The 25,226-nt window shown below is 51.7% G+C and overlaps 1 protein-coding gene across 2 annotated transcripts in view; it reads left to right on the top strand.

Annotated features, from left to right (window-relative positions):
• The window catches only part of LOC139228940 (protein polyglycylase TTLL10-like), a 385,507-nt gene that overhangs the window by 207,855 nt on the left and 152,426 nt on the right, over nucleotides 1–25,226 (top strand). The gene's annotated exons all lie outside the window — the stretch shown is intronic.

Genomic DNA, 25,226 nt, shown 5'->3' with positions numbered 1-25,226 from the left:
GCTCTTGAGCTGGCCGTGAGTAAGTGTTTGAGAACAGGATAGCTAGTTTGATAGTTTTCCCATTCGCTATGGGGAAGACCGCTCCGATCTCCCAATAGAGTAATAAAAATAGCCTCAATGGCAGCGGAGGGGGAAGAATTGAGCCAGGCTCCAGTTCTTGATGGCTACCCAGTGACAATGTTTGGAAATTTCGTGGCTAGATCCTGCGACAGGATTTGGTCGAATACTCCGCCCAGCACTTGCACTTGAAGAATGGCCACTTAGAGGAGGTGCTGGCATCCATCGTGAGGGGAGAAAGTTTCAGGGGAAATTACAATTGCAGTGCTAATAACCTCAGAGATTTTTAAAAGTTCGTCCTCTGGATGTGGGCATCACTGGCAAGGCCGGCAATTACTGCTCCTCCCTAGTTGCTCTGAGATTTGATACAACTGAGTGACTTGCTAGGCCACTTCAGAGTTCAGTTTGGAGTTCACATATAGGCCAGAGTAGGTAAGGACAGCAGGTTTCCTTCCCTAAAGTGAACCAGTTGTTTTTGTATTACAATCCAACAGCTCATGGTCACTTTTACTGATACCAGCTTTCATTACCAGATTTTTTTAACTTGAATTTCAGTTCTCAAGTTGCCTTAGTGGGATTTGAACTTGCGTTCTCTGAATTATTAGTTTCACTCTCTGGATTACTAGTCCAGTAATATAATCAGTACACTATTGTACCCCTAAAACTCCATAACTATATGTTCTCTTTGAATTAATACCTGAATATTATACGCAAATCCCAATAGCCCAGTATTGCGCTGTGCATTTATTGCTATACGTACAACTTAATTTTGTCCGTATTGATAACACAATTAGTGTGATGTATGATGTTAGTCCGCCATAGCCTTCTGCACAGCACACTCCTGTTAGTACTTCTTAAAATGACAGGATAGATGCCTTCAGGGACACACATTAGAGGCACACAATTATGGAATATATAGCTTGAAGACGCACCGCATATCACGATCACAACCACAAACAATTCACATTTACAGCAGGTTTGACAATTATTATGTCAGTGTGATTGGATTCATTGCCTTTTAGAGGGGGAAAAAAGTTCCTTTTTAGATGCAGAGCTGAAGCGCTGCAATGCACGGCCATAAATGTAGACGTTTTATTACTATCAGGTTCAAAGTTCAAGTACAAGAACTTTATTGCGACATGGGAGTAGTTTTATATTAAAAAAAGATGTTTTGCAAACAAACTTTCAGCACAATCGAACTTGAAGCCATTCCATACGGGTGAGGAATTTAGCCAGTTGTTTTAAAAAAAAAAAAATTGCACAATCATAATTTGAAAGATACAGATGAGGAGAGGCAAGTCCTGGTTGGTTGTCTGTGGGGCTTCCTGTTTTTGCGGTTATACTCCTTTGTTAGGTGATCTCTGTGACGTAAGCTGGTTGCTATGAGGATGTACCACAGAGGGATCCAGATTCTGCATATTACCTGCCAAATGGGATCCAGGTGGAGCAGGTGACAGAAACAGAGCAACCCAGCAATTGCTAACCCCTTCATTACCAGAGCCGAGCTCCACTCATTTCAGTTAGAGCAGGTCGGAAATCTTGGGGTTGATTTAGGGATTGGCAATAAATGCTGGGCTTGCTAGCGACATCCATGTCCCAAGAATAAATTGTAACCCACCACAAACTGTTCAGGCAGGGATTTAAGATGGCAGGGGGGTGTCTGGGGGAGGCGTGGTCATGACACGTTCCTTCTGAGTTCCGGCTCCCCGCAACCTTGAATCATCGAATGGTTACAGCACAGAAAGAGGCCATTTGGCCCGTCGAGCCCATGCCGGCTCTCTGCAAGAGCACCTCAGATAGTCCCACTCCCCCGTCCTTTCTCCATAGCCCTGCAATGTTTTTGCTTCAGGTACTTATCCAATTCCCTTTTGAAAGCCACAATTGAGTCTGCCTCCACCACCCTCTCAGGCCGTGCATTCCAGATCCTAACCACTCGCTGCGTAAAAAAGTTTCCCCTCATGTCGCCCTTGGCTCTTCTGCCAATCACCTTAAATCTCTGACTTCTGGTTCTCGCCCCTTCCCGCCAAAGGGAACAGTTTCTCTCTATTCTAACTCACCTCAAAACCCCATTATTTTTAAAATGAGTACAATTCCATCTTAACTCACCTCAAAAACAGGCGCGAGTAGGCCACCCCTCCCAGGCAGGGGTGGGGGCCTACATTGCATTGAAAAGTCACAGTCCGATGATGTCATTGGCGCCACAATGCCATTTTAACCAGAAAATAAAAATAAAAAATAAATTCAGGAGAGCCAAACCCAAGAGCAGGGAATGGCTGGAAAAGGCAAAAGCAAGTATATTATGTGTAACTTTCCGAAGGATTCCTTGTGGGCTTGGAGGAGCAGGGGCAAAGAGTCCCCGGCCTTTCCCGTCCCCCAGCCTCTCCTCTCCAACCCAATGGCGGCACCTGCTGTCAAACCCTTCCCCCCCACCCCTCCCTAACCACACCACTAATTGATGCTGGGGACCATTCCCTCGCTCCGCTTCCAATTGCCGTGTCTTCCTGTCGGCACTGACTGGTCACTCCCGCTGGATTCGGGCGGGAGGCAGTGCCGCAGTATTCAAGTTCAGGCCTGGGAGTTAAAATAGCCCGAGCCTCAGCTTGAGCCCCCCGTCTGGTTTGTCCTCCTGCCCTGCCTGCCCCAAATGTGCCCCGAGTTAAGATCTACGCCATTATTTTTAAGTGAGCTCAATTCCTCCATCATCTTGATGCTAAATAAATGTTTTTGTTATCACAGTTTGGGAAATGGAACACATTTCACTTTAGGCACCAGGTGTAAGATAAAGGTCTCTTGACCAAATAAAAATAACTTGGTCTAGAGATATAGCCAGACACACTCATTTGTCGGGCGCTAATCAGGCAGCTAAGCCTCCAATTTGGCGGGCAGAAAGCACACTCATTATAACAACAACAACAACTTGTATTTATATAGCCTTTTAACGCAGTAAAACGTCCTAAGGCACTTTACAGGAGCGATTTTCAGACAAGATTTGATACCGAGCCACATAAGGAGATATTAGGTGAGGTGAGGTAGGTTTTGAAGAGCGTCTTAAAGGAGAGAGAGGCGGAAAGGTTTAGGGAGTCTATTCGAGAGTGTAGGGCCCAGACAGCTGAAGGCACGGCCAACGGCGGAGCGCTGAAAATCAGGGATGCGTAAGAGGCCAGAATTGGAGGAGCGCAGAGATCTCGGAGTGTTGTGGGGCTGGAGGAGATAACAGAGATAGGGAAGGGGCGAGAATTTTAAAATCGTTACCGGACCGGGAGCCAATGTAGTTCACTATTGTGAAGCGCCTTGGGATATTTTGCTGCATATGTCAGCTGTGGCTCAGTGGGTAGCACACTCGCCTCTGAGTCAGAAGGTCGTGGGTTCAAGTCCCACTCCAGGGAACTGAGCACATCTAGGCTCACACTCCAGTGCAGGGCTGAGGGAGTGCTGCACTGCCAGAGGTGCCGTCTTTCGGATAAGACATTAAACCGAGACCCCATCTGCTCTCTCAAGAGGACAATGACCTCACCTCAGCAACCCTAATATCTCCTTATGTGGCTCGATGTCAAATCTTGTCTGAAAATTGCTCCTGTAAAGCGCCTTGGAACGTTTTACTACGTTAAAAGATCCCAGGGCACTATTTTAAAGAAGAGCAGGGGAGTTATCCCCGGTGCCCTGGTCAATATTTATCCCTCAATCAACATAACAAACAAACCACATTGCTGTTTGTGGGAGCTTGCTGTGCGCAAATTGGCTGCCGCATTTCCTACATTACAACAGTGACTACACTCCAAAAGTTCTTCATTGGCTGTAAAGCACTTTGAGACGTCTGGTGAAAGGTGCTATGTAAATCCAAGTCTTTCTTTATTAAAGGCGCTTTATAAATGCAAGGTTTTGATGCATTTTCATCAGCACAGCAGTTTTTAACTGCAGATCCCATTCTTCCCCCTCCCCATTGCCTATCTAAAAGTAGATATTTTTAATGTGCTGTACTGGGTCAGAAGTTCTCAAAGCAAATCAAGAAACATTCTTTGAATGGAAGACAAGTCAGTGACACACCTCATTGATGCACGAGTAGAACAAAGGTCATCCAACAACAAATGATCCAATGCAGCGAGTTCACGATCTAACACTGCTATGTAGTGAGTTCAAAGCAGTTATTATATAAGGTTAACATCAGTGGGCTCATCTCTGCTGCTCAAAGGGCAAACTATGGGAGCAATAGTTGGTTTAAAAAAAATGTCAGTGCTGGCTAAGCCAGTTTAGTCAAAGAAAATCTTAAGAAAAGCAGGAGGTTTTGTTGGGTGGGGTGCAGTTAAGAACTCTTTACGCAATTAGAATAATCGATACTGTGACGTTACCAGCCTAATTTGAAGCTGAAGAAATTCTAGTCAAGGCTCCACGTGAATGTCATTATCCCTACTTTCAACTCCCTTGTTATGAGTATCATCTGTGGCTCAGTGGGCAGCACCCTTGCCTCTGAGTCAGAAGGTTGTGGGTTCAAGTCCCGCTCCAGAGATTTGAGCGCACAAAATCTAGGCTGACACTCCAGTGCAGTGCTGAGGGAGTGCTACACTGTCGGAGGCGCTGTCTTTTGGATGCGATGTTAAACCGAGGCCCCATCTGCCCTCTCAGGTGAACGTAAAAAATCCCATGGCACTATTTCAAAGAAGAGCAGGGGAGTTATCCCTGATGTTCTGGGCCGATATTTATCCCTCAATCAACATACTAAAAAATCTAGTCATTATCACATTGCTGTTTATGGGAGCTTGCTGTGCACAAGTTGACTGCCCTGTTTCCTACATTACAACATTGGCCGTGAAGCGCTTTGAGATGTACGGTGGTTGTGAAAGGTGCTATAGAAATGCAAGTCTTCCTGTTTGTTTAAGTTCTCTTTTTTGCTTTATAATATTTAAATTGAAACCATAATCTTTTGCCATCCTGAGGTAACATTCAGTGTGGTTAAGATGTTTTTACAGATGTTCATGTGTGCAGTCACTGCTCTGTGATATAGTGAGTCAACCCTCCAAATGATGTCCTGTAACTTCTCTTTAGTTGTTTCAAGGCACTTTTACACTATGGATTTTTTTTTTGTCCATTATGTTCTTTTTCCTTTTTGCCTTATGTCTCCCCATCCCATGCACAATTCCCTGCTCAATAGGGCAAGGGCTGGCCCGCTCTTCAGTCCCAGCCAATGTTGCTTGCTTGTCCTCGCCACTTCTCACCTGCTGTCTTCACCAATAATTTTGCTTCAACCAACACCACCGCGAACTGATTAACTGGTCATTCGTCTCATGGCCGTTTGTGGGACCTTGTGTTAAAAAAATGGCTGCGATGTTTGCCATTTCTTTGGGCTTTCTTGGTCAGCCGTGGCTCAGTGGGCAGCACCCTCGCCTCTGAGCCAGAAGGTTGTGGGTTCAAGTCCCGCTCCAGAGTCTGGAGCACAAAAATCTTGACTGACACTCCCAGTGCAGTGCTGAGGGAGCGCTGCATTGTCGGAGGTGCTGCCTTTCGGATGAGACATTAAACCGAGGCTCTCTCAGGTGGATGTAAAACATCCCATTGCACTATTTCGAAGAAGAGCAGGGGAGTTATCCCCGGTGTCCTGGGCCAATATTTATCCCTCAATCAACATCACTAAAAAACAGATTATCTGGTCATTATCACATTGCTGTTTGTGGGAGCTTGCTGTGCGCAAATTGGCTGCCGTGTTTCCTACATTACAACAGTGACTACACTTCAGGAAGTACTTCATTGGCTGTGAAGCGCTTTGGGATGTCAGGTGGTCGTGAAAGGTGCTATATAAATGCAAGTCTTTCTCTTTGTTTTGGTTTATTGTTATTGTTTAATAGGAAATGTATAATTTCTCCGAAGCTGTTTGATGGGATCTCGTGAGTGAGGGGCCTACATAAAATCAATTTGCCTTGTCTTTTGGGGAGAGTAATATTAATGCCTGATATCCCACAGACACGATGGACAAAAGGTCACCTTTGTTCTGTCAACTTTTAAAGTTCTCGTTATTTGAGTCAGTTCTCGACTGGGCCTCGTTGTTGTATTCCTGCCGTTCAGATTCAGACCATCCAAATTTTGGGTTGTCCACATCCAATATCCATTCCAGTAAGGCCCTTAAATAAGTCCAAGTTAAGCCAGCTGCAGTGAGGATGGGGCCGAAATTCAGCCTCCCGAAAAGGCCTCTTCCAGCTGGCGGAGTCGCGTGGCCGCCGATTTGGAGTCCAATGGCCGCCGCCAGTGACATGCTCGGTGCTTTTTCCGGCCGTCTCCACTTCCACCCAGCTGCCGCCAACCCCTCCTTCATGCGTCATCAAAGCACGCACCGCCGATCACCCGCACCTCCTCCGAAATTCGCCGACAAAAATCTTTGGCCCGCCGAGCAGTTCCCCCGACAGTGCACTGTCTTTTCAGTGTGTGCGACATGGCTGTGCGGCGGTTATTCGATGGGAGGGCGCACTGCCGCGGCCGCCATTTTTTTTTTTTGACAGTCGGCCCGACAATTATGCCCCCTCTTGGGTGCCAGGCTGCTGGCCCGGCCAAAACCCTCCCTGGTGGCCCAGTGGACTGAACTAAAATAATGGCAGAGCTCGCAGCGGCCCTCCCCTTTAAGTGAAGGGGAGATCCGTGGTGACACACACCCGTCATAACATCATCGGCGCCAGGCTGATGACTGACAGCGGCGGAGACTCCGTTCCACCTCCACTTCCGCCCCTCGAGAGTGCTCACCGCCGCACTTCCGCGCCCATTGTGACCGAATTCCGGTCCGGCGGAAAAAAAATGACAAAGAGCTGATTTTCACGCAGGAGGCCACCTCATCCACAGCGGCGCTGAATTTCTACCCCGATGTGTCCACAGCAAAATATCACCCTCAGCATAAATGTAGCACATTTTCTAAACAGCAGAAATAAGAGACAGTGAAATAATTGGAGCAGGTGTAATGCTCAGCCATACGTCAAATATGCATTTTTTTTTTTATTTGCAAAGGTAAACATTCGTATGTTTGTATGAATAAGCTGTGGTCTGTTTTCATTTGATCTAAGCCCTACCTTTTCTTAAAAGGTTGCTAAAGCTACCTCCGAACTTCTAGCTGTGTGTGGTCTGGAAAGTTTTGCTGGGATGGAGAGATGCTGCTGGGTTGTAGCCTCCCTGCAGCCCACCCACATGTGAGAAAACTGTGTGGCTGTTGCAATTGTGCCCCCTTGTTGACAGGTTGTGTTGTGGAGTATAAACAAGGATCTGGTTGTACCGATGCTCTCTTCAAGATGAGCCTCGAACCAAAAACATGGGAATCCTTTTAACCCTCAGCTTGAGAAGTTAAAAGAATTTCTATATTTTGCACAATGCTGCACCATAGAATGGATGGACAGGTGTTTGCTCTCACGATGCTTCACATTTATCTCCTAATCTCAGCCAGACCTCTCTGGGTCGCTGCCAAGACAGGCACTTCAAAACAGGTATGTCAGCCAGTGGCTCAGTGGGCAGTACTCTCGCCTCTGAGTCAGAAGGTTGTGAGTTCAAGTCCCACTTGAAAGACTTGAGCGAAAACATCTAGTGGAGTGCTGGGTTGTACATGGCCTTCTTTGACCTCACAAAGACCTTTGACACTGTCAACCGTGAGGGACTATGGAGCGTCCTCCTCCGTTTCAGCTGCCCCCCAAAAGTTTGCCACCATCCTTCTCCTGCTCCACGACGACATGCAAGTCGTGATCCTGAACAATGGATCCACCACAGACCCAATCCACGTCCGGACCGGGGTCAAGCAGGGTTGCGTCATCGCGCCAACGCTTTTATCGATCTTCCTTGCTGCAGTGCTCCATCTCACTCTCAACAAGCTCCCCGCTGGAATGAAACTAAACTATAGAACCGATGGGAACCTGTTCAACCTTCGTTACCTCCAGGCTAGATCCAAGGTCGTCCCATCCTCTGTCATCGAACTACATGCACGGACAACGCTTGCGTCTGCGCACATTCAGAGGCCGAACTCCAAGCCATGGTCAACATCTTCACCGAGGCGTACGAAAGCATGGGCCTTACATTAAACATCCGTAAGATAAAGGTCCTCCACCAACCTGACCCCGCCACACAGCACTAACCCCCCCAGTCATCAAGATCCGCGGCACGGCCCTGGACAACGTGGACCATTTTTCACATCGCGGGAGCCTACTATCAACAAGGGCAGACATTGATGACGAGGTCCAACACCGCTTCCAGTGTGCCAGCGCAGCCTTCGGTCGCCTGACGAAGAGTGTTTGAAGGACCTCAGATCTGGCACCAAACTTATGGTCTACAGGGCAGTAGTGATACTCGCCCTCCTATATGGCTCAGAGACGTGGACCATATACAATAGACACCTCAAATCGCTGGAGAAATACCACGAGTGCTGCCTCTGCAAGATCCTGCAAATCCACTGGGAGGATAGATGCATCAACGTGAGGATTCTTGCTCAGGCCAGCAGCGAAGGACTGACCACACTCGACCAGCTCCATTGGGTGGGCCACATTGTCCACATGCCCGACACGAGACTCCCGAAGCAAGCGCTCTACTCGGAACTCCTACACGGCAAGCGAGCCCCAGGTGGGCAGAGGAAACATTTCAAGGACACCCTCAAAGCCTCTGTGATAAAATGCAACATCCCCACCGGCACCTGGGAGTCCCTGGTCCATGACCACCCTAAGTGGAGGAAGAGCACCTCGAGTCTCGTCGCCGAGAGCATGCAGAAATCAAGCACAGACAGCGGCAAACCAGACTCCCCACCCACCCTTTCCTTCAACCATTGTCTGTCTCACCTGTGACAGAGACTGTAATTACCGTATTGGAGTGTACAGTCACCTGACAACTCACTTTTAGAGTGGAAGCAAGTGTTCCTCGATTGCGAGGGACTGCCTATGAATGAATGAATGCACTGTCGGAGGTGCCGTCTTTCAGCTGAGACGTTGAACCGAGGCCCGACTGCTCTCAAGTGGACGTAAAAGATCTCATGGCACTATTTCGAAGAGAAGGGGAGTTATCCCCGGTGTCCTGGCCAATATTTATCCCGCAATCAACGTCACTAAAGCAAATTATCTGGTAATTATCACATTGCTGTTTGTGGGAGCTTGCTGGTGCAAATTGGCTGCCGTGTTTCCTACCATCATCATAGGTGGTCCCGCGGAGCGAGGATGACTTGCTTCCACGCCAAAAAGGGATGAGTTCACAGGTGTTTCAATGAAGGACCTAATATCCTAGGTCCCAAACTACATCCTGAAGGGTGGAAGATGCCTGTGCGTGGATTTTTTTAACGTGGGGTTGCTGATGCACACCAGCCACCACACGGGCTTGACAGAGCTAAGTCTTGGTCCAGTGGCAAGGATTAACCAGGACGACTGGAGACCAGCTCTGCTGCACGGACCTAGTGGCCCGTGCTGCCCCTGGGCCCTCACCTCTTCTGGGCCCCGAACTCACGCTTCTCCTGGGCCCTGATCACGTCCCTCTACAATCTCTTGCCGCTCCTTCGCCCCGACCTCGCTCCTTCGCCCTGACCTCGCCGCTCCTTCACCCCGACCTCGCCGCTCCTTCGCCCTGACCTCGCTGCTCCTTCACCCCGACCTCGCCGCTCCTTCACCCCGACCTCGCCGCTCCTTCACCCCGACCTCGCCGCTCCTTCGCCCCCGACCTCGCCGCTCCTTCACCCCGACCTCGCCGCTCCTTCGCCCCCGACCTCGCCGCTCCTTCACCCCGACCTCGCCGCTCCTTCGCCCCCGACCTCGCCGCTCCATCGCCCCCGACCTCGCCGCTCCTTCACCCCGACCTCGCCGCTCCTTCGCCCCCGACCTCGCCGCTCCATCGCCCCCGACCTCGCCGCTCCTTCACCCCGACCTCACCGCTCCTTCGCCCCCGACCTCGCTCCTTCACCCCGACCTCGCCGCTCCTTCACCCCGACCTCGCCGCTCCTTCGCCCCCGACCTCGCCGCTCCTTCACCCCCGACCTCGCCGCTCCTTCGCCCCCGACCTCGCCGCTCCTTCGCCCCCGACCTCGCCGCTCCTTCGCCCCCGACCTCGCCGCTCCTTCACCCCGACCTCGCCGCTCCTTCGCCCCCGACCTCGCCGCTCCTTCGCCCCCGACCTCGCCGCTCCTTCGCCCCCGACCTCGCCGCTCCTTCACCCCGACCTCGCCGCTCCTTCGCCCCGACCTCCCCGACCTCGCCGCTCCTTCACCCCGACCTCGCCGCTCCTTCACCCCGACCTCACCGCTCCTTCGCCCCCGACCTCCCCACTCCTTCGGCCCCGACCTCGCCGCTCCTTCGCCCCGACCTCCCCGACCTCGCCGCTCCTTCACCCCCGACCTCGCCGCTCCTTCACCCCGACCTCGCCGCTCCTTCGCCCCCGACCTCGCCGCTCCTTCGCCCCCGACCTCGCCGCTCCTTCGCCCCCGACCTCGCCGCTCCTTCACCCCGACCTCGCCGCTCCTTCGCCCCGACCTCCCCGACCTCGCCGCTCCTTCACCCCGACCTCACCGCTCCTTCGCCCCCGACCTCCCCACTCCTTCGGCCCCGACCTCGCCGTTCCTTCACCCCGACCTCCCCGACCTCGCCGCTCCTTCACCCCCGACCTCGCCGCTCCTTCACCCCCGACCTCGCCGCTCCTTCGCCCCCGACCTCGCCGCTCCTTCGCCCCCGACCTCGCCGCTCCTTCGCCCCCGACCTCGCCGCTCCTTCGCCCCCGACCTCGCCGCTCCTTCGCCCCCGACCTCGCCGCTCCTTCACCCCGACCTCGCCGCTCCTTCGCCCCCGACCTCGCCGCTCCTTCGCCCCCGACCTCGCCGCTCCTTCGCCCCCGACCTCGCCGCTCCTTCACCCCGACCTCGCCGCTCCTTCACCCCGACCTCACCGCTCCTTCGCCCCCGACCTCACCGCTCCTTCGCTCCCGACCTCGCTCCTTCGCCCCGACCTCGCCGCTCCTTCGCCCCCGACCTCGCCGCTCCTTCGCCCCCGACCTCGCCGCTCCTTCACCCCGACCTCGCCGCTCCTTCGCCCCCGACCTCGCCGCTCCTTCGCCCCCGACCTCGCCGCTCCTTCGCTCCCGACCTCGCCGCTCCTTCGCCCCCGACCTCGCCGCTCCTTCGCTCCCGACCTCGCCGCTCCTTCGCTCCCGACCTCGCTCCTTCGCCCCGACCTCCCCGCTCCTTCGCCCCCGACCTCGCCGCTCCTTCGCCCCGACCTCGCCGCTCCTTCACCCCGACCTCACCGACCTCCCCGCTCCTTCGCACCCGACCTCCCCGCTCCTTCGCCCCCGACCTCGCCACTTCTTCGCCCCCGACCTCACCGACCTCGCCGCTCCTTCGCCCCCGACCTCGCCGACCTCCCCGCTCCTTCGCCCCCGACCTCGCCGACCTCCCCGCTCCTTCGCCCCCGACCTCGCCGCTCCTTCGCCCCGACCTCCCCGCTCCTTCGCCCCGACCTCGCCGCTCCTTCGCCCCGACCTCCCCGCTCCTTCGCCCCGACCTCGCCGCTCCTTCGCCCCGACCTCGCCACTCCTTCATCCCGACCTCCCCGACCTCGCCGCTCCTTCGCCCCGACCTCGCCGCTCCTTCGCCCCGACCTCGACGCTCCTTCGCACCGACCTCCCCGTTCCTTCGCCCGCGACCTCGCCGCTCCTTCGCCCCCGACCTCGCCGCTCCTTCGCCCCCGACCTCCCCGTTCCTTCGACCCGACCTCCCCGACCTCCCCGTTCCTTTGCCCCCGACCTCCCCGTTCCTTCGCCCCCGACCTCCCCGTTCCTTCGCCCCGACCTCCCCGACCTCCCCGCTCCTTCGCCCCGACCTCGCCGCTCCTTCGCCCCGACCTCCCCGACCTCGCCGCTCCTTCGCCCCGACCTCGCCGCTCCTTCGCCCCCGACCTCGCCGCTCCTTCGCCCCCGACCTCGCCGCTCCTTCGCCCCCGACCTCGCCGCTCCTTCGCCCCCGACCTCGCCGCTCCTTCGCCCCCGACCTCGCCGCTCCTTCGCCCCCGACCTCGCCGCTCCTTCGCCCCCGACCTCGCCGCTCCTTCGCCCCGACCTCCCCGACCTCCCCACTCCTTCGCCCCCGACCTCACCGCTCCTTCGCCCCCGACCTCGCCGCTCCTTCGCCCCCGACCTCGCCGCTCCTTCGCCCCCGACCTCGCCGCTCCTTCGCCCCCGACCTCGCCGCTCCTTCGCCCCCGACCTCGCCGCTCCTTCGCCCCCGACCTCGCCGCTCCTTCGCCCCGACCTCCCCGACCTCCCCACTCCTTCGCCCCCGACCTCCCCGTTCCTTCGCCCCCGACCTCCCCGTTCCTTCGCCCCGACCTCCCCGCTCCTTCGCCCCGACCTCCCCGACCTCCCCGCTCCTTCGCCCCCGACCTCGCCGCTCCTTCTCCCCGACCTCACCGACCTCGCCGCTCCTTCGCCCCGACCTCACCGACCTCGCCGCTCCTTCTCCCCGACCTCACCGACCTCCCCGCTCCTTCGCCCCCGACCTCGCCGCTCCTTCTCCCCGACCTCACCGACCTCCCCGCTCCTTCGCCCCCGACCTCCCCGTTCCTTCGCCCCGACCTCGCCGCTCCTTCTCCCCGACCTCACCGACCTCCCCGCTCCTTCGCCCCCGACCTCGCCGCTCCTTCGCCCCGACCTCCCCGACCTCGCCGCTCCTTCGCCCCGACCTCGCCGCTCCTTCGCCCCGACCTCACCGCTCCTTCGCCCCCGACCTCGCCGCTCCTTCGCCCCGACCTCGCCGCTCCTTCACCCCCGACCTCGCCGCTCCTTCGCCCCCGACCTCGCCGCTCCTTCGCCCCGACCTCGCCGCTCCTTCGCCCCCGACCTCGCCGCTCCTTCGCCCCCGACCTCGCCGCTCCTTCGCCCCGACCTCGCCGCTCCTTCGCCCCCGACCTCGCCGCTCCTTCGCCCCGACCTCGCCGCTCCTTCGCCCCGACCTCGCCGCTCCTTCGCCCCCGACCTCGCCGCTCCTTCGCCCCGACCTCGCCGCTCCTTCGCCCCCGACCTCGCCGCTCCTTCGCCCCGACCTCGCCGCTCCTTCGCCCCGACCTCCCCGACCTCCCCACTCCTTCGCCCCCGACCTCGCCGCTCCTTCGCCCCCGACCTCGCCGCTCCTTCGCCCCCGACCTCGCCGCTCCTTCGCCCCCGACCTCGCCGCTCCTTCGCCCCGACCTCGCCGCTCCTTCGCCCCCGACCTCGCCGCTCCTTCGCCCCGACCTCGCCGCTCCTTCGCCCCCGACCTCGCCGCTCCTTCGCCCCGACCTCCCCGACCTCGCCGCTCCTTCGCCCCGACCTCACCGCTCCTTCGCCCCCGACCTCGCCGCTCCTTCGTCCCGACCTCCCCGACCTCCCCACTCCTTCGCCCCGACCTCCCCGCTCCTTCTCCCCGACCTCACCGCTCCTTCGCCCCGACCTCCCCGACCTCCCCGACCTCCCCGCTCCTTCGCCCCCACCCTCACCGCTCCTTCGCCCCGACCTCCCTGACCTCGCCGCTCCTTCGCCCCCGACCTCGCCGCTCCTTCGCCCCCGACCTCGTCGCTCCTTCGCCCCGACCTCGCCGCTCCTTCGCCCCCGACCTCGCCGCTCCTTCGCCCCCGACCTCGTCGCTCCTTCGCCCCGACCTCGCCGCTCCTTCGCCCCCGACCTCCCCGCTCCTTCGCCCCCGACCTCGCCGCTCCTTCGCCCCGACCTCCCCGCTCCTTCGCCCCGACCTCGCCGCTCCTTCGCCCCCGACCTCGCCGCTCCTTCGCCCCGACCTCCCCGTTCCTTCGCCCCGACCTCCCCGCTCCTTCGCCCCGACCTCGCCGCTCCTTCGCCCCGACCTCGCCGCTCCTTTGCCCCGACCTCCCCGACCTCCCCGTTCCTTCGCCCCGACCTCCCCGTTCCTTCGCCCCGACCTCCCCGCTCCTTCGCCCCGACCTCCCCGCTCCTTCACCCCGACCTCCCCGTTCCTTCGCTCCGACCTCCCCGCTCCTTCGCCCCGACCTCCCCGCTCCTTCACCCCGACCTCGCCGCTCCTTTGCCCCGACCTCCCCGACCTCCCCGTTCCTTCGCCCCGACCTCCCCGTTCCTTCGCCCCGACCTCCTCGCTCCTTCGCCCCGACTTCGCTGCTCCTGCTGTATCTGCCCGCGCTCCAATCAGAGACCTAGATTTGGCACGGCCCCGGCCTGTGAGGAATACCAGAGGCAGGTCGGAGCCTTAAAAAGAGCGTGGAGACGGCTAACCCGGATTCAACGCGTCGCCTACATTACAACAGCGACTACACTTCAACGTTACCTAATTGGCTGTAAAGTGCTTTTGGACGTCCGGTGGTCATGAAAGGTGCGATAGAAATGCAAGTCTTACTTTCTTTCCTTCCTGAAGGAAGAATAAAGCTCTTAGCAACGCCTTATATCTCCTGATAACTGATTTCGGATTGACGTGTGAAGGATTGCTTGCTGACAGTTTCAGCTAGGTACAGTGCATAGAGACACAAGAAAAGGAAAAAGGAAAAGACCTTTTAGAAGTGAGAGAATTACCCTCAGAAACAACCTGCACACCCCTCCTCTGTGCCTTTGTCACCTCCAGACTCAGCTATTCCTCACCGGCCTCCCACCTTCTGTAAAACTCTGCTGCCCATATCCTATCTCGCACCAAGTCCCGTTCATCCATCACCCCTGTGCTCACTGACTACTTCGGAACCCAGTCTCCGGCAATGCCTCGATGTTAAAATTCTCACCCTTGTTTTCTAATAACTCCGTGGCCTCACCCCTCCCTATCTCTGTAATCTCCTCCAGCCCTTCAAACCCCTGAAATCCTTGCACCCCTTCAATTCTACCCTCTTGCATTTCCCCAATTTCTATTGCTCCACCATTGATGCCGAGTCCCTAGGCCCTGGAATTCCCTCCCTAAACCTCTCTGTCTCTCTACCCCTCTCTCCTCCTTTAAGTTGTTCCTTAAAACCTACCTCTTCGACCCAGCTTTTGGTCACCTGTCCGAATATCTTTATGCGGCTTAGTGTCAAATTTTGTTTGATGGCACTCCTTGTGAAGCACCTTGGGACATTAAAGCTGCTATTTAAATACACGTTGTTGATACAGCCTGCATTTATTGCCACTTTAAGGGTTAAATGCGATAGATAAAGGTGTACAAAAGTTTGCTCATACCAGAATTGTATGAACATCTTAACCAGTGTATCCTCGGCAGAATGAGTTGTTGTATGAGTCACATTTCGCTACAACATTCCAGTGCTACTGTTCATAGTCATAAACTCACGAAAGAAGCTTGAAATCACAAGGATGCTATGCAGTCATGTGAAAGCTCGGAGGTATTCACCCTTGTCAAAGTTAGACTGTTGCTAACTGTGAGATTTCATGAAAACAGTGACTGGCTCCAAAACCATTGAAATGAGCAGAGCTCTGTCTATTTTTTATTAACGATGAGGCACTTAGACACAGGTTACGTTTCTTTCATAAATAAAATTCAGCAACTCGGCGGGGGGTAAGTGAATCCTGGCATTTCTGTAGTGGAACCTCTCTTTCCTCCTATAAGACGCTCCTTCAAACCTACCTCTTTGACCAAGCTTTTGGTCACCTGCCTGAATTTCTCCTTATGTGGCTCGGTGTCAAATTTTTAATCCTAACATCATCATCACAGGCAGTCCGTTAAAATGAGGATGACTTGCTTCCACGTCGAAAAGGGTTGAGTTCACAGGTGTTTCAATGAAGGACCTAATATTCCGGATCCCGAACTCCATCCTGAAGGGTGGAAGATGCCTGTGCGTAGATTTTTTTAACGTGGGGTGGCCGTTGCACACCAGCCACGCTTGACAGAGCTAGGTCTTGGTCCGGTGACAAGGATTAACCAAGATGACTGGAGACCAGCTCTGCTGCACGGACCTAGCGGGTGCACATATCGCAGTGTGGGCTGGCCCGTGCTACCCCTGGCCCCGAACTCACGCCTCCCCTGGGCCCTGATCATGTCTAGAATCGCTCGCCATTCCTCCGCCTCGACATCGCCATTCCTTCGCTCCAACCTCACCACTCCTGCTCTACCTGCCCGCACTCCAATCAACAACCTGGATTTGGGTGACATCAAATCCAGTCGCCACCTCTGTGAAGCATCTTGGGATGTTATACTACATTAAAGGCTCTTTATAAGCACAAGTTGTTATTGTTTGAATCTATACCAACAGTTTGGGTTTGTCAGCCTAAAGGTGTGGAGTCCTGTCAGTTAATGGCAGTCTAGCATAGAAAACATAGAAACATAGAAAATAGGTGCAGGAGTAGGCCATTTGGCCCTTCGAGCCTGCACCACCATTCAATAAGATCATGGCTGATCATTCAGCTCAGTACCTGTTAGATCTCTTAATTTCCAATGAAATACGAACTCCGATTCTGGCAGCAGCATCAAGCTTCTGGCTTTAAGCCAGGCCTTTGTCTTTCTGAGACCACATGGCCAAAATGTCTGTTTTTATACCTGGTTCAATTTATAGAAAAGAATTTGCCTTCTTTGACCTTATTAGCTCAATTGATAGTCTGTTAACCTTTTAATTGGCTTGCTACCCAAGGTCCTAAAATGTCAAGTTGATTGATGACTTAATGCAACATGCTGAGTTGCACGTAGCAGCTTTGACTTGGGGTCTGTGAATTTTCACAAAACTGCAGCCAGGCTGCAGAGCTTGAATTCTCTATCAATCCCCCCTTTGATTCTTTCACAAACTGAATCATAAAACATCAGGTATCACTGGTTAAACATTCTACAAAATAATTTCATACATGTTAATAGAGTTTCCTTCCAAAATTTGTTGATGTGTTTCGCCACATGTCCGGACTAGTAGCTTCCACATAAAGTTACACCAACCCGAATTCCATCATGGCCACAATGGAAGTCTGGTTTTAGTAGGTTAATTAACCTTATTCCAAATCAGTATCTTAATTCAACCAGTAAACAACCTTCCCTTAAGTATAACATACCCCTGTGCCACATACAGACGGTCTGCTGGGACCTGCAAGGTGTCTCACCAGCGGGACAGCAGCTACAGCCGCCTGGTCGCAACAACATTTAATCAACATAAACAAACAATATAAAAGTAAAATAATTACAAAAACTAGAATTAAACCTTCCACCAATGAAGTTCCTATTGAACCTAGCCATTCAGTGGCTCCGCTCCACAAAGTGAATGATGGGGGTTGCTTAAGTTTTTCTACCTTCTTTTGGATATGCTCCGCTAAGTGGGTAATTTCTTCGGAGCTAACTGGGATATATGTGCAACACTCAGTTCCGAGTAGGGCGCAAGTACCTTCCTTTTCAGCCAGGATGTAATCAAGGGCCAGTCTATTCTGTAGGGCTACTGTGCGGATTGCTACCATTTCTGCATTGACTTTAACTAGGGCCTCTGAGGTATCATTGGCTTCCCGTTCCACAACGGATGCCATGTTAATGGATTCCCTTGCCAGCCTGGCGGTCCCATACCTGGGGATCAGAATGGCAAAGAACCTCTCTGTTTCTGTGATAGCTCTCTTAGGACGGTGTAAATGTTCCGACAGTGACTTTATATGATACATATAAGGCACAATGTAGGCTAAATAGCAGGATCCCGTCCAATTCTGGGGCAGCCAAGGGTAGGCCTTGTGGCCACACACCCAATAGGTGCCATTATAGGCAATGAAGGTTAGCTTTTTCTTTGTCAGCAACACTCTGGGGCCTGTCCAGGCTTTTCCATCTGTTTTATTCAGAATCCCCGTTATGTTAAAAATTCCCACATTGGCCCAGTTTGGACGGTTCCGTGGCTTGATTATATTATAATTCCGGGAGCAGTTACTATACCCCATATTTTGGCCTCCTTTGATGTTTCTAATCAGACAGACCGATTCCCCGGGTCTTCCTATTCCCGTTGTATTAGTGATAACAAAAAATGGGGGCCGTTTGGAATTATTGTAGCACGGTTGGTATCCCCCTTCAAAGGTAGTCAGATTGTAACCTGCTGACTTCCATTTACGTGCCCAGTTTTCCGTATCCTGAAACGCCCTGCCTGTTTTGTTTTGATTAATTATCCACTCAGCCATTTCCGAGATATTCGAACTGGCCTCAAGGGAATCCCTCCCTTTGAGTGAATAGGAATATGCGCACACACCCAACAACTAGAAATGTTACCTTGTTTGGCATAAATGTATGACATATATAAAAAGGTATTTACATGTAATTCATTGCTACCCTACTATTTCCCTTTGGTGCAGAGGGTCGGCTAGTAAGAAATAGGCAAATGCCTAGAATACCTACAATCAGTAATACAGTAAATTTATTCATTTTGGCAAAAAGTAATTGTTCTTATTAGATTTCAGCTTCAGTTACGGGTGCTCGTTTAACGTGTGAAGCATGGATCCAGGCTTTCTTTCCTTGGACTTTAACAGCTGCCTGGGTGGTCAATAACACTTGATAAGGTCCCTCCCACTTGGCACCCAAAGGTTCTTTATGCAACTTTTTCACATACACCCAGGCTCCCGGGATGATGTCGTGTCCTCCTTCGGGTGGATTACCCCAAGCTGCCGATACCTGTTGGAAAACAGAACTAATAGCATTGATTAGGTTCTGACAGTATGATAACAAAGTGTCACTCATTAAGTGAACATCAGCTTTCCTTAAATCAATAGTTCCTGGCAGCGACATGGGTCTTCCTGTTATAATTTCAAATGGGCTTAGACCTGTAGTTCTGTTCGGGGTTGCCCTAATGCTACATAGCACTATTGGTAGTGCCTGGGACCATGGTGTTCCTTCTTGGTGATATTTGGCAAGCTGTTGTTTCAGAGTTCGATTCATTCGCTCTACTTGTCCTGATGATTGTGGATGATAAGGACAGTGTAAATCCCACGTAATGTTCAGTAACCTACAGACTTCTTGGCAGACAGCACCTGTGAAGTGTGTTCCCTGATCTGAGTCAATGCTACTCGGGACTCCCCATCGGGGAATGTAATCCTTACACAAGACCTTTGCAGTGTGATTGGCTGTGGCTCTTTTAGTTGGGACAGCTTCTACCCATCTAGAGAATCTGACGACCATGACAAGAATGTTAGTGTATCCTTGGCATGAAGGAAGAGATATATAATCAACCTGCAGATGCTGGAATGGTCCGACGGGGGCAGGGGGCCTCAGTTGGGGCATTACCGTGATGGGTCCAGAATTATTTTTCTGGCAGACCACACAGCGGTCTACTACCAGCTGGGCATGTTTTTTAAATCCCTGACCCCACCAGCTTTTCTGGAAACGTGCGGTCATCTGTTGTGAGGCCAAGTGTCCCCACGAGTGGATCTGTTGGGCTAAAAAAGGCATAAGCGCTTGTGGCACGACTGGCTTGTCGGTAACTCTTTGTCTCCAGACACCATCTTCGCATAGCTTAATTCCTGCCTCAATCCATGTCCATTTTTCCTCTCGGGAGCACTCGCCTTGCATTGTTTGCAGGTCTTGTGTCAGAGGCCTGAGTGCTTTCAATCTGCACATCTGTGTTGGTTCTTCTGGGGGAACGCCTGTGAGGTGGCATCTTTAGCTGCCTGGTCGGCTAGGGCATTTCCTTGTGCTTCCGTGGTATTTTCCTTGGTATGGGCCTTACACTTCAGGATGAACACTTCCTGAGGTAATTGTATGGCCTCTAGTAAGTCTCGGACTTCTTTTCCATTTCGGATAGGTGTACCAGCAGCAGTGAGGAATCCTCTTTTCCGCCATAACATACCAAAGTCGTGAGCGACTCCAAAAGCATAACGCAAATCTGTGTAGACATTAGCTGTCTGTCCTTCTGCTATTCGATTGCTTCTGACAGGGCCCGTAACTCGGCCTGTTGTGCTGACGTTCCTGAGGGTAAACATCCTTTTGCCACTACCTCATATAAGGTTGTAACTGCCCATCCTGCTTTTCTGGTACCATTGTCAACAAAGGAGGAACCATCTGTAAACAGGATGAGGTCTGGGTTGTGCAGAGGCTCCTCTGCTGCTAAGGCTGCTTCTTCTGTTTCTCCACGCAGTCATGCTCTTCACATTCTCCCCTCTCTTGCTCCCTCGATTCTGACATCGGGAGCATAGTTGCGGGATTAACCGGGCTGGCCCGGACGATATGGAGATTAGGAGCTTCCAAAACTGCTGTCCAGCGGGTCCATCTAGCTGCCGTCACCTGAGACATTCTATTCATAGACAGCAAAGCATGTACGGTGTGGGGACACTTGACAATCAGCTTTTGGTCGAGGACTAGACCCGCAGTGATCATTACCGCTCGACATGTAGCTTCCATGGCCCTTAGGCAACTTCCCCATCCGAGGGTTAGCGCATCCAGTTTTGCCGAATAATAGCCAATAGGTCTTTGCCGATCCCCATGTTCTTGTGTCAGTATAGCTGTCATATATCCTTCTTTCTCATGGACAAACAGGGTAAATGGCTTACCACTGTTAGGGATTCCCAGAGCCGGTGCCGAACACAAAGCCTTTTTCAAACTCAGGAAGGCCTCTTGCTGTTCTTTAGTGAGGGTGATGGCTTCTTTAGAGGCACGTTTCCCCTTTAAAATATCATTCAGTGGCTGAGCAAGCTGTGTAAAAGAGTCAATTCAATTTCTGTTAAAGTTACACAATCCCAAAAAAGACCTTAGTTCCTGAATAGTGGTGGGTTTTTTAGCAACCCGAATGGCTGCAGTTCTATCCTGGGTAAGTTCTCTCTTTCCTTGTGAAATCTTTTGTCCCAGGTATACAACCTCTTCTTGGGATATTTGTGCTTTGTCAATGCTGGCTTTATGTCCTTTCAGCCAAAGGTGGTCCAGCAAAGCTCGTAAATCTTATTCATGCTGTTCTTCCGTGTTTGAAGCTAGCAGGATACCGTCTACATATTGGATGACTGTGGATGACAGGGGAGGTAATTCTCGCAAATGGCTTTGTAAAGCCATGTGGAATACCGTAGGGCTGTTGTGGAAACCCTGCGGCAACCGGGTCCAAGTATACTGTTGTCTTTGGACAGTGAAAGCAAACCACTGTCGAACCTCCGGTGCCAGAGACACCGACCAAAATCCGTTGGCCATATCTATAACCGAGAAATATTTATGTTCCGGTTTGAGGGCATTAAAAATGGTGGAGGGATCTGCGACCAAAGGAGCTTTTTGATCAATACACTGGTTAGCTTTCCTATAATCGACAGTCAAACGCCAAGTCTCATTAGATTTCTGTACCGGCCACACGAGGCTATTGGAGGAGCTATGCATTTTAATAAGCACCCCTTGTTTCTCCAATTGCTGAATAACCGGTAAGATTCCCGCGATGGCAGTTGGACTGATGGGATACTGTTTAGTGCATGGAGGCTTGGTCCCGGTAAATGACGCAGGCTCCATCTGGAGTAGGCCACAATCGTTCTTATCTTTAGTCCATATCGGGTGTTCCTTCAATTCTTCTTTCTTCAAAGTTCTAATTGACCATGTCACCCGACCATTCTCGAAATGCAACGATGAATCTACTTGGATTAGAACGTCCATTCCTAAAAGGGGTTGATCTACTGGGCCTATCCAGACCGGCGTGGTTAGTTCATGTGGACCCAGCCCGATAAGTACCAGTGTTGTCCTTTTAATTTCCATTTTATGGCCCCCAACTCCATAGGCTGTACGTGCCCTACCATCCAACGGTAAAAAGTCTCCATATTGTAGGGGTAAGCATATTAATTCCGCCCCTGTGTCTAAAAGACAGTCCATATCCTTATCGCCCATCCTCACAGTTATATATAGCTCATCTCCCCTTTGTTGTATTAGTGCGAGGAGGGGGACCAGGGTGGGCTCTAATCGTTTTTTGCTATCCCAAGTAACTCCTTCTGTTGTTGTGTTGTCAGTCGCTTAAATGCTTCTTTGAGGTCGTTATCTTGTGACAAGCCTGGCTTGTTGGCTGAATTGTATCCCTGGCTGCGTCCTCTTCCCCAGCCACGACTTTTCTGTTTTGCCCTGCACGTCTTGGCCCAGTGACCTTCTTTCCCACAATAATTACATTTTCTGGGTAATTTTCCGAATAACTGTTTATCGGAATCCTGGGATTTCCATCCCATAGCCTGTACAGCTTGGACTTTAGCTCCCATATCCCGATCTAATTGGTTACATCTATCCACCAATGCTGCAAAGGTAGTTCCTCTACCTTCCCAGTCTGGTAACACTACCTTAAGCATTTTGGACAGTTCTGGCTTTCGACCTGCCACGAAAGCTGCTTTCAGGAGTCCAAACACTTGTTCATCCATTTCCTCATCCGTATTATTCATACCCGAATGTTCTAGCCACGTGCATCTAAACCGCTCGTCGTACTCCAGGACCTCCTCTGTTCCTTTCTGTTGGCAGGCTGCAATTTTTCCCCAGTCTGTCTTAGCTGGACTGAAGGCTTGCAGCCAGTGTTTAATCGCCTCCCACCCTGCATTTAATTCTTGCTCATTCTGCCCCAAAGCTTCTTCTACCTTGTCGTGCAATTTTCTTCCTTGTGTTTTTGGCACCATTATGGTCAAAATTTGCACTCCGTCCCAGGGATGAAGTTGATATATATTTCTTAAACGGTCCAATTGGTCCCACGTTTTTACTCCCCCTTTCTTTGGATTGGGCAATTCCTTGGACCATTTATCAATTTTCTCTGGGTCTGCCGGATCATGAACTAAGTATTCTGCATACACCCTTTTCCTCGTTTTTTTGGTTCCGCCCTCATCCGCAATCTCTTCTGATTTGACTACAACTCATCTTTTTTTAAACGGGGCAAAGCGCACCCCTAATTCTTCATCCTCCGACCCTGTATCATCGGAGGACTCAGAATCCGTATCTATTCCTCGGTCATGTCTTCGGGTTTGCGCTTTTAATTTATCCAAACATGGGTACCCTGGGAATTAACTGATACATTTTCCTTTTCCTATTACTGTCTCTTGACCTAATGATTTTTTCCATTCTTTAATTTCACCTTTAAGATTTTTAACTTCCGCTTCCGACTTTTCAAGTTCAAGTCTTTTCTGTCGGAGCTGTTCACAATTGGTCCTTTGTACTGGTCAGTTCTCGATCATGTTGGGAACGCATTATAATTTAATTCCGCTTTCGGATCTGTCCCATAACAGCTAGGGACCATCTAGTTCGCTCTTTATTTTTCATACGGGTTGTTTTTCCCCAGACCCTTTTAATCTCGTCCAAGGACCATTGTCCTTTGGAGGTTCCGTACTTTTGTTCGATCTTAATACAGGTTTTAGATAAGTTGAATTGTTGCTCTCTGTATTCTTTCAACTGTTGGAGGATTTCATCTATCGAAACCTCAGGTGGTGCCCGCCCGCCTTTAACAGTTGTAGGCAATTCTTTGCTCTTATCTCCTGCTGCCATAATACTGATTTCTTTACTGGGGTCTCAAGTCGTAGGCTTTCCAGCTGATCAGTGGGTCAGTGATTAATTAACTAACACACTGCCGAAGTTAGACGTCTATGGGACCGTGAGCCGACTACCAACCGGAGGGTTCGCAAACCGGAGGCTTTTGGAATCGCGTAGAAGGAGAGGCGAATTTAGACTTTTGACCGAGGACTTTTATAAAGAGGAGTCCTTACCTCAGTATGTAGGTCCAATGTCCAAAATTCAGTTTCTTCCCTCAGCGATCGTATTCGTGACGCCAAAATTGTTAGATCTCTTAATTTCCAATGAAATACGAACTCCGATTGTAGTTTTAATGTAACTTTATTCTGGCAGCAGCAACAAGCTTCTGGCTTTAAGCCAGGCCTTTGTCCTTCTGAGACCACATGGCCAAAATGTCTGTTTTTATACCTGGTTCAAATTTACAGAAAAGAACTTGCCTTCTTTGACCTTATTGGCTCAATTGATAGTCTGTTAACCTTTTAATTGGCTCGCTACCCAAGGTCCTAAAATGTCAAGTTGATTGATGACTTAATGCAACATGCTGAGTTGCACGTAGCAGCTTTGCCTTGGGGTCTGTGAATTTTCACAAAACTGCAGCCAGGCTGTAGACCTTGAATTCTCTATCAATCCCCCCTTTGATTCTTTCACAAACTGAATCATAAAGCATCAGGTATCACTGGTTCAACATTCTACAAAATAATTTCATACATGTTAATAGAGTTTCCTTCCAAAATTTGTTGATGTGTTTCGCCACATGTCCGGGCTAGTAGCTTCCACATAAAGTTACACCAACCCGAATTCCATCATGGCCACAATGGAAGTCTGGTTTTAGTAGGTTAATTAACCTTATTCCAATTTAATCCAAATCAGTATCTTAATTCAACCAGTAAACAACCTTCCCTTAAGCATAACATACCCCTGTGCCACATACAGACGGTCTGCTGGGACCTGCAAGGTGTCTCACCAGCGGGACTTCAGCTACAGCCGCCTGGTCGCAACAACATTTAATCAACATAAACAAACAATATAAAAGTAAAATAATTACAACAACTAGAATTAAACCTTCCACCAATGAAGTTCCTATTGAACCTAGCCATTCAGTGGCTCCGCTCCACAAAGTGAATGATGGGGGTTGCTTAAGTTTTTCTACCTTCTTTTGGATATGCTCCGCTAAGTGGGTAATTTCAATATGATCATGCCTGATCTTGCAACTTCAGTACCCCTTTCCTGCTTTCTCTCCATACCCCTTGATCCCTTTAGCCGTAAGGGCCATATCCAACTCCCTCTTGAATATATCTAAATAACTGGCATCAACAACTCTCCGCGGAAGTGAATTCCACAGGTTAACAACTCTCTGAGTGAAGAAGTTTCTCCTCATCTCGGTCTTAAATGGTTTACCCCTTATCCTTAGATTGTGACCCCTGGTTCTGGACTTCCCCAACATCGGGAACATTCTTCCTGCATCTAACCTGTCCAGTCCCGTCAGAATTTTATATGTTTCCATGAGATCCCCTCTCGTTCTTCTAAACTCCAGTGAATACAGGCCCAGTCGATCCAGTCTCTCCTCATATGTTAGTCCTCCCATCCCGGGATTGATACGCCTCCTGTTTAGTGCACTGTTGCTGGTATTGTTAGTGTATTGGGCTGGACTGTGGGTGTTGTCAGGTACTCTGATGACTGAACCAATCCCATAACCTGAGGGGGAATCATTAAGAACTGCATTAAGGTCATTTGGATAAAATAACGTCATAACAGCACAATGCAAAAACCCAGTGGGCCGCAATTGTGTTTTGCTTGATTTATTTACCCTGTAACCTGTCCCTTTACCTCTCTT

This window comes from Pristiophorus japonicus, chromosome 18 (genome assembly GCF_044704955.1).
Source record: "Pristiophorus japonicus isolate sPriJap1 chromosome 18, sPriJap1.hap1, whole genome shotgun sequence".
Taxonomy (NCBI): Eukaryota; Metazoa; Chordata; class Chondrichthyes; family Pristiophoridae; genus Pristiophorus; species Pristiophorus japonicus.
The sequence above is the reverse complement of the archived record's forward strand: the minus strand, read 5'-3'. Positions and strand labels throughout refer to the sequence as shown.